Below are 10875 nucleotides of genomic sequence, written 5' to 3'. Positions count from 1 at the left end.
GTAGGTCCGGGTAAGAATGTTAGGCGAAACAGTGCGTGATAGAAACTCTAGTATAGGTTTTATAATAAAGTACTTGCTATCTTACGCAAGTCTAGCTAAGGACTAGAAAAGACCCCTTTTTCCCCCACTCCCCCTTACTGGCCTTTGTGCCTAAGCTTCTTCGTACCCCAAATGAGGCCTTGGCAGTAGATAATGCCAAGGCCGGGGACGAAGGGCTAAATATAATACTTACCTGGCGTAAAGGTCAACGATGATCATTTAGGTCGTTCCTTCAAAGTGAGGCCCTTCCATTGCACTGCGGTTGGGTTGACCTTTGCGATCGTCTCAAATGTGGACGACTCGGGCGCATTATTTTTAAGTGTGGGGTCTGCGTCCGCGCTCACCCCGATAATATAATCAAAATCAGAAATTCCACCATGTTTCTCCTTCTGAGCAGAAAACTACTTTAATTCCCAGCTACCTCCTGTCTGTATGTCCTCGGCTTTCACAGACGTGTGTAAGGACGTCCTTGTTTCTGTTTTCCCAATCGCCCGTCTCTATACACGCCATAAAAAGGTCAATTCTCTCGTCCAGTTTATCATCCACTTCAATTGCAACGTTCTGATATAATCTAATCTAATCATACATTACCAACGTTTGCTCTGAACATATTAATCTCGTAAGCGTAAGAAATCCGCCGAGCTGTCGCGTTCAACAACTGAAAGTGTCTTCTTTCGATATTGATTGATGAATGAAAACCTCTGGAAAACTACCGCAGAATTAGTGTGTCTATTGATTGCATCCCACCCATCACCTGGAAAATTGGGCATCCAAACAAAGTTGAATTATGTGCACAGGTATTTTTCCTTACCAAATTTATGAAAATGATTAAATATCTTTTATTGGTACTTGTACAGTTTAATCAACACATTAAAAAAATGAAAATATCGAAAAAAAGGTTATATTGTACGTATCCGTTATTCTCTGAAAAAAAAAAATTCAGAGAAGTTTTTTTTTTACAGCGGAAAAACATGTTAATATGACAGCGCGCTGAAGATGGCCATGTTTGGATTTTTAGAACACGCCACGGGGAGATAACTCAGTCCAAAGTGCCGAAACATCCTTCACATCTTAAATAATAGATTTTCTTCTTAAAAATTGCTATTGTATCATAACAAATTGCTGTTGTTTTTTTGCTTTAAAAAACTACTTGACCAAATTATGTGACAGTTTTTCCAGAGAACTTCATTCCATAATGGATACGTACAATATAACCTTTTTTTCGCTATTTTCATTTTTTATGTCTTTATTAAAATGTACAAGTTCCCCTTTTATTTTATAATTTAAAATGAAAACACATTGAGCAATAAAAATGAAATTTTGGATACTTATGTATTTTTGTTGCTGAGCTGAAATAATAACGTTATTATTTTGAAAACCATTCTTAATATGAGGAGGTGAGTGTGTTTTGTAACTAATTTATGATTCCATATTACAACTTTATGTAATAAAAAAAAAAACGTGAAAATTGAATTTAAATTGAAAAAAATAAACTATATAAAAATAGCGCGGTACTATCTGCCGTCATATGCATCCGAGAAAAAATATCTATTGTAAAATTAAACCAAAATTTGATGCTTATGCATTTTTGGTACCGCGCTATTTTTAAATAGTTTTTCATGTTGAATTAAAGTTTTCGATATCTTTTTTTTTCTTTCTTTTTTAATTGTAAGGTGGAAGCACAGAATAGTTACAAAACACCCTCCCGATGTTAAGAATGGCTTTCAATAAAATAACATTATCATTTCAGTCAGCACAGTACAGTACCAACAATACATAAGTACAGAAAATGTTATTTTTATTGATCAATGTTTTTCATTTTAAATTATAAAATAAAACACGTTAATTCATTTTAAAACTTCATCTTTCATGATTTTTTATATTTGTTAAACACCGTGGTTAAAAAAATAAATTTTAATCACATGATCACATTTTCAATAATTACGTGATTATATTTTAGCCATTTAAACTTTGTGAAACATGTAAACAAACTTCTGCTCGATACCGGTGTTGACCTTTAAGATTCCCTTTTAGTGATTATATGGTTCGAGGCTATTTGTACAACTAAACGGAAAATCTGCCGATTATTCTGATTACAGTTCTCATCTTGGATGTTAACAGTAGTTTGACTAATCCAAATTAATAATGAAATATTCAGTCTTCCGAAAAATAAATAAATAAAACAAAATAAAATAAACCTGATTTTTAAATCTTCATGTATCTTATTTATTTTAATAAATGAGACATACAAAAAAGAAAAGACATTTTATAAAGAAATTCCCAAAACCGGGCTGTTGGAAAACTGCTTCTGTTGTACCAGTATTCAAGAATTCTGGCGAAAGGACAGACCCATCAAATTATCGCCCCATTAGCCTCCTCGCACTTTTTTGCCAAAATATTTGAGACCATAATTAACCATGCTCTAGTCCATCATCTTACAGATGCTAAACTACTGACTGACAAACAATATGGATTTAGACAAGCCCGTTCCACAGCAGACATCCTAACTGTGATCTCTGAACGTATATACCATTCACCGGACAAAGCGGGGGAGGGCAGAGCGGTAGCTCTAGATATATCTAAGGCTTTTGACAGGGTATGGCATGAGGGTCTCTTCAGTAAAATCAGATCATACGGTATCACGGGTAGAATACTTAACATAATTAAATCCTTCTTAGATAAGAGAAAAATCCAGGTTGTCCTCGACGGTCGTACATCTACACAATATGATATAAATGCGGGGGGGGGGCAAGGGTTCTATCCTTGGACTTCTATTGTTCCTGATATTCATAAATGACCTCCCCGACAAAATTGCCTCTGAGATGGGTATATATGCTGATGACACTACACTCTATGGCAGGCACGACAGGAAGACGAATGAACACATTTCTAAAGAAATGGCAGAAACACTAGAGGAAGACCTCCAATCTGTAGTGGAATAGGAACAAAAGTGGTTGGTTGCGTTCAATGCTGCCAAGACTAAACTAGTTTCATGCAATAATTACAAGAAACCCTCTCTACCACCCATAGCAATGGCCAACGACTCTTTATCTGAGAGTCCATCTTTCAAACTCCTGGGCCTAACGTTCACAGGAAACATGAGTTGAAACAATTACATTGAAGGCATTGCCAGGGCCGTTGCAAGAAAGGTGGGCTCTCTCTACCGTGCTAGAAAACTACTAACACCCGAAAGTATCCTGTACCTCTATAAGGCCACCATTCGCCCATGTATGGAGTATTGCTGCCACATCTGGGCTGGTGCATCTGCTACTAGTCTGTCGCTCCTTGACAAGGTTCAAAAGAGAGTCGCAAACCTGATAGGCCCTGAACTGGCATCTAAGCTTCAGCCTCTGTCTCATCGACGAAATGTTGCATCCCTCTGCCTTTTCTACAAGTATTTTAGTGGTGAATGCTCTGACGAACTGCAATCACTTGTGCCCCCACGACATGAGCACCCTCGACAAACCCGACAGGCTGCTAAATCCCACCCCCACACTGTAGAGATCCGTAGATGTAAAAGATCCTTTTACTCCAATAGTTTCTTCCCCAGAACCGCTAGACTCTGGAATTCCATTCCAGGTCCCTGCTTCCCCAACAGTACTGACGTGCAGAAGTTCAAGTGTAACGTGAACCGACATCTTGCTGCCCAAATCCCTACATAGGACCCCAGTAGTTGTTGCCCCTGATAGTAGCCCCCTACACCAAAGTGGCAATTTGCCTTGTTTGTGGTGAAAATGTAATTAAAAACAAAAAAAAAACATTGACAAATACAATCTAAACTTGATAGGGAAACAATTCGGCAAATGTTCAGTCTTCTAAAAAAATAATAAAACAAAATAAAATAAACCTGATTTTTCAATCTTCATGTATCTTATTTATTTTAATAAAGTAGACATACAAAAAAGAAAAGACATTTTATAAAGAACTCCCAAAACGTTGACAAATACAATCTGATAGGAAAACAACCTAAACAGTTCGGCATATTTGACAAAATAACAGACATTTTTACACGAGGAACGAAATAATGATTACACCGTTTTACGATGACCATAAGGTATTTGTTCTTTAGTAGTTGATTTTTTCTTTAAATAATTTCACGTGTAAATCGTGTTTCTCATCTTTTAATTGTGATTCTTTTATACTTTCATATATTTTATTTCTTAATGAATTGGACATACAAAACTTGTATCAATTTACTAAAGAAATAAACAAATTTTCTGTTTTTAACACAAAAGAAATAGGAATTTATTTTCGTATTGAATTATACGTAAGTTTGTATCTTTTTTTTTCTTTTACTCTAAAAAATCTAATCTATAATTTTTAATATAATATGCGTCATTTTCTTTTATCATCAATTATTAGGCACCGCCAAAACTGGGGGGGGGGGCAGGTCAGTACTTTTTGACGGACCGTCTTTTTAAAAATCTACCAAAGATCAGGTAATTATCCGATCAATACAAAATTTTCAGCGATTATTAGGAGAAGAATGAACTTTATAACAGTGTACTTATTTTTCATAAACGATATTTATATATATATATTTTTTTGCTTACAACCCCCCCTTGTTTTGAAGTGGGAACAAATATGCTTAAAATAATCATCTGAAACTGAACAAAACATATTGGGTTGTTGTAAGGGACAGAATTATAGATTAAAAAAAAAAAAAATTGTTTGCATACCTTATTTTGACGTCTGAATATCAGAACTTCGATTGTGTTTAATTATCCCGCTTTTGAGTTTTGAAGTGTGAAATTCGGTGAATATGTTAAGTAAAATAATTAATTTAAGTTAAGCAAAACAAAAAAAAAAAATTTTTTATATTTATACGAAAAAAGCCATTTTAAAATTTTTGATAAATAAATTAACAATTTTTTTTAGCGAGCCGAATAATGCATGACCATTATTAAACAGAGCATGCTTTGAATAATCGATACAAAAAAAAATGGTAAAACTATACAAACACCGTGACAGCGAATTAACCCTAACCCTAACCCTAACCCTAACCCTAAACCTAACCCTAACCCTAAACCCTAACCCTAACCCTAACCCTAATCCTAACCCTAACCCTAACGCTGTCACAGTGTTTGTATAATAATACAACTTTCGACTACGGTGGACCAAACGCGCTGAAATAATTTTTTTTATTATTCTGCTTTAAATTGGCCCCTCCTCCCATTTTGGGGAGCCTGGCCCCCACACACATACACATTAAAAACCAAACTCATACAAATGGTCACCCATCTGGTACTGGCCAGCCTCAGCTTAATAATACATTGAAATTTTCGTCACTGAAAAATAAGTTTTTTTGGCCTGTTTGGTCTTCCATAGTTTTCGTCTCATCAAAAGAAAACGTAAACAGAGTCGATCTGAACTCTACGGCGACGCGAAATATCTGGTTACCTATATGAATAAGTGGAATTATTTGAAATTCAGGTACTTATATTATAATATTTTTGCATATTCTCTTAGAAAATCATCCTAAATCTTAGTTAGACAATAAATGAATAAATAAATTATTTCAAAAACCCTTTTTTTTTTAATATTTAAGTACGTTTTTTGTGCAAGACAAAAAATATCAATTGTTAACTTTTTGGGAAAATTTAACATTTAAAATTGAATTAAAAATAGTAGAAAAAGTTTTACATTATTCTGTTTTCAATATGATAAAATTCAGGGTTTTATCTTTCTGGAAAAAAAAAGTTACTCAGAAATAATGGATTTTAATAAATGTAATTTAGTTTTAAAAAACAACAACAACTTGATTTTGCGGCCATTTTTGGCGGTGCCTATCAATTATCAATTACTTAATGTAGAAAACAATATTCGTAAGTCTTTACAATCTAACTCAGCATAGTTTAACCCCTATTTTTTTAAATTGAGTGTATTACGTTTATACAGCCTTAAAAATACCCACTAAAGGAATTATAAATGAATAATACTTATTTCAGATTTTAGAATGGGGATCACTTTCCTATATAATTTAATGTACAGTTAGCACTCACTTTATGAATAGTTACCAATCAGTGATACTTGTAATCGTTCGCAGTTTCAATTTTTTGTTGCAGTGGGAGGAGACGGGGGGGGTGTATAAGTTTTTGGTTTCTTACGTTTTTTAGATGGGGGTTAGATGTCATATGCTGTTTACTAATCTGTACTTTCACTTCATAATTAAAAAAAAAGAAATATTTTAAAAATCGTTTGACATAAAATTTTGAAATAAACTATCATCCTGATTCTTATTTTCTATAATTTCTTTCTTTTTTGTTCTTTTTTTTTTTTTTTTTGCAATTTTTGGACGATTATCGGGACTTCCGAGATGACCATTTTTTATCAACCATTTTTTCTTCTTCTACCGTAACGTAACCTAATATTTTTTTTTTAAAGTAAATAACTTAATACACAGAAAATGTTCCTTATATTTATTTGTTAGTTGAAAGTATAAATTAATAAGCAAGGACCTCCTTTCTCGTGGTAAGAATAGCTTTCTAAATACTAACATTATTACTCATGGGAGGAGGTGTTTTTTATCAAAAAAAAAGAATTTGAATTTAAATTTTATTTTTAATGAGGGGGGGGGTTAAAATAGTAAAAATACAATTTAAACTGAAATTTTATTATTTATGATGGGAGGTGTTTTTTTTAATTGAAAACCACAAAACATAGAATGTATGATTAATACATGCACTCTCTCCAAACAACACACAGGCTGTTATCCCTCCTTAAAACAACAAAGGAAAGCCAAAATGATAAAATTTTAGGATGAAAAAACAAAACTGTTTATCTATTAAATTTATTTTAAAATATATAAAGTCAAAAATATTAGGATGAAAAAACAAAACTGTTTATCTAGCCGCATGCACGTCAAGTGTTTCACATGAACACCTGTTTACATTGGTGCTTGTTAAAAAAGTGGGTAACAATTTTTTACCTTTGGTTTAATTACTTACGGTGCTTTATTTTTATGCCTCTCTCTCACATAGCATCCACTTATGTCTCAATGCTCTTTATTTGGTGTGAATTTAAATGGTTTATAAAGTAAATAACACTGTATTAGAAGTATCTTATTAATAATTAGTTATTGTAGTCAGCAGTTGTTACACTAACGTTTTATATTTGAATCCAATAAAATATATATTAAAAATATATAACATCCAGATTGCATTACATTTTAAAAAAATTATTTTAATTCTTCCAACAAGTTTTAGTTTGCAATTAACTTCTCAACTAACCTATGTCTATGAATGTCCATATATTCATTTAAATCTTAAAAGCATCATCATCACCATAATCATCATCTTCATCATTATCATCATCATGCAGTCCGTTAGCCTTGACGATAACTAGTTGGGGTCTTAGCGCTTTATACTTCGGTACAGGACTTTCCACTTTGGCCCCTAACTTGCTTGTGCAGTTTAAGTGTAGTATCTGTTGCGTGTCAGATAAGTATCCTCTGAACCTCCAATGCTCATTTCCAGTGGAGCGAACCCGTGACGACTGGCAGCAGAGTAGCCACAGCTTCTGGCCCAAAGTAATCTCTGGTCAAAAGTAATATCAGTGAGGTAGACAGTTGCCCTATCGTGTCCACTACTACACCTTTTCTTTCTGGATGAGGTTCCATAGCCTTTTAAGGAAACTGCAGGGCAGAAGTAGGATTTGAAGTCAGAGTTCCCATCTCTTAGTCGTTTGCTGTGATAAGGCCCTTAAGGCAGTAGTGTTTGATTTTGGGTGGTTTCCCTAGTCTTTGGCCAACCAATGGCACCCACAAGGCAGTGGGGTAGAGGTTAGTAGTGTGCCAGGGCATGTCCACGCATTGGTCTTAAAAACAACACACAAACAAGAGGCATATACAAAATTGTTATGTAATCATGTCTGATCCAATGCAACTACATAGTGTATTATTATTACATGAGGTGTAAACAATAATTTCATACGTTTGAAGTTTTATAAACAACACACTCAATAGTGGCATATACAAAATTGTTCTTATCTAATACACACTACATAGTGTATTATTATTACGTGAAGGGGAAACACTAATTTCATACGTTTGAAGTCTTATAAAAAACACAAAATAATGGCATATACAAAATTGTGATGTAACCCTGTCTTATCCAATGCACACTACATACTGTATTATTATTATTATTATTATTATTATTATTATTATTATTATTATTATTATTATTATTATTATTTCATAGTGTATTATTATTATTACGTGAAGGGGAAACACTAATCTCATACGTTTGAAGTCTTATAAACAACACACAAATAGTGGTATATACAAAATTGTAATGTGAATCTGTCTAATCAAATGCACACTACATAGTGTGTTATTGCGTGAAGGATAAACAATATTACTACAACACCTAAACAAGTGTTGATGGAACATAAAAAACGAGTTTTGAAACGGTTCCTTTAATATAACCGACACCTCTGGCAAAACCTTTATCCAAAGCACTGGCTTCTACCCTGAACAACTTACAATCCACTAAGAAATATATGAAACACATCTATTTTTTTTACATAATGAAAAAGAAATAATTAAATATAAAACATTAAAACTATAATAAGGTTACAAATAATTGAAAAAATAATAGGATTGACAAATTGAGAAAGATATAAGCAATAGAAAATGCAACAAAAATAACTGATAATAAAACTTAGAAAATCATGTGCGTGGGGGTTGCATTGATGTTCTTGACCTTCCTGTTCAGAGACACCAGAATTAATTTGAAGTTTACACTAAAGAAGTGAAATCACTGATAAAACAGAATCAAACACGAATTGATGACAAAATTTTGTCAACAAAGCAAAACACTTGGAAAGTAAGAAACTCCCCAAAAACAAAGGCGATATTCTGATACATTTGATAGAACACTTTTTCCATTCATCTTAGTTTGATGATGAACTTGTTAGGTTCATTGAAGATTTCTGGGCTTTCACTTCTAAGAAGCTATGAGATTTATAAAAGACCTATCGTCCGGTAAACCTTTAAATGCTCAAAGACTATAACAAAATACTTAAATGTCTTTATACAACAATAGTAAAAAAGAGTTTATGATACTCATCATAAAATTCCGTTGTTATACTAAAATAATGTGATAATAAATAAAGTGAAACCAATGCTGAGAAAATATGTTGTTTTTCTTCAGAGTGCTGAATTATTGACATGATATTCTTGGTGCAGTTTCTTTCTGAGAAATAATTTTGAAGACCTGAAAAAGGCCTTTTCTCCTGTCAATAGAACCACTTTTAGGAGGTCCTGATAATGTTTCTGTTTTGAAGGCATGAAACTCAAGTTTTTTTACATGGTTACTTATCAGATTCCTGAAATAAAAATTGATGACAAAAATAGACATATGTGAAATCCTTTACATAATGAACTATAACTTTACTAATCGAATTGCAAGTGGAAATAAAAAAAATTATATTAATCTAAAGGTTACGGGCTCATATCAATAATATTCTCAACACTAAAAAAGAGATTACGATACTAAAAATATTGAATTACATTATTTTTTTATTTACAGATGTTCCAACTTGGACGCTTTTATTTAACTTACTGGTCATCATTTTCTGGAAACGTATTTGTATACAATTATAACTTATGAACCAGACAGCAGAAACACGTGTGAATATTTAGTTTCTCGTGATGCTACTATCTAACAAATTCCCGGGAAAAATCCCACATCTTTGGAGAAAATCACACATCTTGTATAAAGAGATCGAATCACAAATTGCAGAAAACTATATGATTTTTGAAAAGACGATATGTTGTACAAGAAACTATATCACTAATAGCTCTTAGAAACATGAGAAATAACACTAAGGAAATCCACATTTTTGCGTTGTGTGTGGATAATTTTAGCACCAAGACGGAGCTCTTATATTTTTTAGAGTAGGTAACTTTTCTCATATTTGCTTTAAAGATTTGTGAATTAAAACTAATATTGCAAGAATAAAATACCATATTATTATTTAAAACTACATGAGTAATTTTATTACAGGATAGATTTTATGAAACATGGAGGTACCTAATGAGGAAAAGGCACATTCTTGTAAACTGTGTGGATATTCTTGTTATTTAAAATCACATTTTGTGAGGCATATGAGAAGTCACACTGGAGAAAAACCATATTCTTGTAAAGTTTGTGGACATTCTTGTTCTCAAAAAACAGATTTACTTAGACATATGAGAACGCATACTGGGGAAAAGCCGCATTGTTGTGAAGTGTGTGGATATTCTTTTTCCGAAAAATCATCTTTAGTGAGACATATAAAAGGACACACTGGGGAAAAGCCCTATTCTTGCGAAGTGTGTGGATATTCGTTTTCAGAGAAATCCAAGTTAATGACACATAAGAGAAGTCACACTGGAGAAAAGCCACATATTTGTGAACTGTGTAAATATTCTTGCTCAGAAAAATCAAATTTAGTGACACATATGAGAACTCACACTGGAGAAAAGTCATATTCTTGTGAAGTTTGTGGATATTCTTCTTCTCAAAGGTCACATTTAATGACACATAGAAGAACGCACACTGGAGAACAGCCACATTCTTGTAAAGTGTGTGGATATTCTTGTTCTCAAAGATCTTCGTTAGTGAGACACATGAGATCTCACACTGGGGAGAAGCCATATTCCTGTGAACTGTGTGAATATTCTTGTTCTCAAAAATCAGATTTAGTCCGACATATAAGAACTCACACTCACCGTCATTAACTCAGACATTTCAATATGGAACAAGTATGAAAGATGTGCAATGATTATTTGTTTTACTATTTCAAATGGTTCTGGTCCTTTTAAAGCTAAACAGGAAAACTAACAAGATA

At 33.0% G+C, this 10875-nt stretch overlaps 1 non-coding gene across 1 annotated transcript; it reads left to right on the top strand.

The window, feature by feature from the left end:
- Window positions 1-224: 224 nt before the first annotated feature.
- Window positions 225-388, top strand: LOC145271558 (U1 spliceosomal RNA). Its single transcript, XR_013865968.1, has one exon. It is a non-coding gene; the product is annotated as a U1 spliceosomal RNA (small nuclear RNA).
- The last annotated feature ends 10487 nt before the right edge of the window (window positions 389-10875 follow it).

The sequence above is a fragment of the Euprymna scolopes genome, chromosome 46 (genome assembly GCF_053919585.1).
Source record: "Euprymna scolopes isolate OS-2025 chromosome 46, ASM5391958v1, whole genome shotgun sequence".
Classification (NCBI taxonomy): domain Eukaryota; kingdom Metazoa; phylum Mollusca; class Cephalopoda; order Sepiida; family Sepiolidae; genus Euprymna; species Euprymna scolopes.
Note: the sequence above shows the minus strand (reverse complement) of the source record. Positions and strands in the feature narration are given on the sequence as shown.